Here is a 2,935-nt window from a genome sequence, read left to right as displayed (position 1 = left end):
GAGAGAGAGAGAGAGAGAGAGAGAGAGAGAGAGAGAGAGAGAGAGAGAGAGAGAGAGAGAGAGAGAGAGAGAGAGAGAGAGAGAGAGAGAGAGAGAGAGAGCGCTTTGGTATCCACTTTTAGAAACACCTCTAAGAATAAACACAAGAGCAGGCTACACTCCTTTCTGGACGTCTTGCTAAGTGTGTTGCAGGTCCTAGTAGGTGATGGGAACAATCACGGGTGCCGATTGCTGATTGCCGACCTGAAAACCAGCCAGCCGGATGATACCGAACTGCTTACACACGAGGAAAATCTCAAGCATTTTGAGAAAAGGTATTAAAGCTTTAATCATTTCGTTTATTTATTTGTTATCAAGCCTATAATTATCAGACCCATCTTGTTTATATATAGTATATAAAAAAAATACATAATCAGTCAGAAACCATACTCGGTCGAAAAACAGACAAAGTGCATCAGTTTCGACTCCAAACCACCAAACGTCATAATTTTTCTTCTTCAAAAAGAGCACCATAAGAAGGGTATGTCATAGCTGTGTACACCGATTTTTTGTGAAGGATGTTAGCAGAAACCATAATCAATGCCTTCCAAGTGTGTAGGACTTACAGCATGAAAAGGTACTGGAGATTAGTTGACTCATTTGTAGGTTAAAAGACGCCCACGCGTAGTTTCAGGATTTTTCTTAAGGTATTATTGATTCAGCGATAAAGATACAAGTCAATACATAACAGAACACCGGAATGAACGCTTAAGAATATCTACGCAACCCAGACATATTACAAAGGGGTAAGTTGTTTATGGAGATATAGAAGTGGGATTTCAAGCAGCAATACAGACAGATAAACGGATATATTTAAATTTCGTCTAGATCTGAATGATATGTAGGAGACTTCACAAATGTGGAAGAGGGTCCCTTGATGAAGGCCTATGGGAGAGCTGTTATTTTCTCACTTTGTATCCATGTGACGGGACCCTAAACCAGATATGTATATTTATATAATTTAGGGTTTTCTCCCTTAGTAACTGAGAAGTATGCAGAATTATTCATTATTTTACAGGAACAGAGCGATTCACCTGAAACTGTTAAATCGGAAGAGTCTCTTCCAATTCAAAGATAGGCCTACACTGCCTCTGAATAAATATGAAAGAAGTTTGTGTCGACAGAAGCAGGATCGATCTTTCAACGGCAGATTATAAAAATAGAAAGTGTGAAATTTCTGCAAACAGGCAAGTTTTCAGGACATTGAAGTTACTAAATTATTACCACGTACATCGGTCACTCATAAAATCACTCTCGTCCTTGAACCATGTCCAAACGGTTTACGTGAACTCACACCGTAGAAAATCAGCATGCATCTCACTCCGGTTCTGCTAACACGTGTGAGCTATGTGGATGTATCTTGCATATCAAATGCAGCGATGTCACATGAGAAAGAGTAGCGATTCATGGGAGGCACCGAATTAAAGGAAACGAGCGGTGCAGAAAAGAGACTGGGGTGAGGCAAGCAAGGTGTGAGACAAGTGGCCTGGACAGACGTGAGACAGGCATAGATAAGATATTGTCGAACACCCTGTAGTGATGTATGGTGAAGTAATAATGTTACAGTAATTAGTTTATGATAAGTCAGACGAGTGAAATCGCTACTTATGATATCATTATTGTTTTTCAGTCCATGGGTGTTATCATTTTGGCTACAGACGATTAGTATACATATAAGATGTTGTATGAAATGTCATTATACGTTGACGAGTTTGATTGCCAACTTAGTCTTTAATCCCTCACGCATGTTGTAACTACCGAGGTCCTACCGTGAACTATCTATAAAGTTCTATGAAGAAGAAGCTCCTATGTATTGCAATTACTAGTAGACTGCCGCGGCCTTTTAGTAATGCACGGACATATATATGTCCATTTGAATAACGTTCATGGGGGCTGTTAAAGGTTTTCTTAGATATATTTACTGAGAAACTTCCAGCAATACAAAGTTATGAAAATAGGGGATAAGAAGGGAGTGTGTTTAGTTTTAGTTCTTACTAGAAATACTTTTTTTTGGTGTATATTGATACCTATTTTTGCTTTAATAATATTGGAAGCCCTCTATCATGAGCTTTGGAGGGTTTGATGTTATTTCCATATATTCAGCAAGTTACCTTTATGGTTATTGTTGCCTTTGAATGATTTAAATATCACGAACGGTATGTTCCTATGGTCACGGAGAAGACAGTAAAACTACTGAGCAATATTCTTTAGAATGAAACCTCATGTTTTGTTTTCAGTTACTGATTTAAAATGTAGAATATGAGCAATGAGTATTTATTTCTTGACGGTTATATAATATCAAATAATGTGTCTATGCAATAATGAATAAAAACTTGATTTCCTTTTTTGTGTGATTTCTGACCTTTAAATGCATTGAAGAAATTAAATCTAGCGAAACAACTACATTTTACATATACTATATTACTGCACTAGCAATATGGTACATGGCTATATATTTTATTCTAAGAAGCATTTAATGTTTGACAATCCCTAATTTTAGCTTTATTGCATATATCAGGGGTGGCCTACTTTTTGACTGGCATGATCTAGTTTTCCAGTTACCTGTTTGAGTTGTACAAGACTCATTTTTACCCAAAATATCCTCCATTCTGTTGCCTTTATAGGCCTAATTATATGGAGGGGGAGGGGGAGAGAGAGAGGGAGGGGGAGAGAGAGAGAGAGAGAGAGAGAGAGAGAGAGAGAGAGAGAGAGAGAGAGAGAGAGAGAGAGAGAGAGAGAGAGAGAGAGAGAGAGAGAGAGAGAGAGTACTACATTAAAATGATCAAGTATACACTTACATATCTAATATAAATGACATTTTAATTCAATAAGGCTGCTAAACCATGCGATCGACTCGAGAAAGGTTTGTGATCGACCAGTCGACCGGGATCGATGG

General features: G+C 38.0%; 1 long non-coding RNA gene across 1 annotated transcript in view; it reads left to right on the top strand.

Annotated features, from left to right (window-relative positions):
• The window catches only part of LOC122263036 (uncharacterized), a 3,976-nt gene extending 1,595 nt beyond the window's left edge, over window positions 1–2,381 (top strand). The window contains exons 1-2 of the long non-coding RNA XR_006224030.2: window positions 1–314; window positions 1,058–2,381. The exon at window positions 1–314 is cut by the window's left edge and continues 1,595 nt beyond it. This is a non-coding gene — a long non-coding RNA (uncharacterized LOC122263036). The remainder of the gene's footprint in view (window positions 315–1,057) is intronic.
• Window positions 2,382–2,935: the final 554 nt, after the last annotated feature.

The sequence above is a fragment of the Penaeus japonicus genome, unplaced genomic scaffold (assembly GCF_977035675.1).
Source record: "Penaeus japonicus unplaced genomic scaffold, GWHDUDI00000001_assembly GWHDUDI00000018, whole genome shotgun sequence".
Classification (NCBI taxonomy): Eukaryota; Metazoa; Arthropoda; class Malacostraca; order Decapoda; family Penaeidae; genus Penaeus; species Penaeus japonicus.
Note: the sequence above shows the minus strand (reverse complement) of the source record. Positions and strands in the feature narration are given on the sequence as shown.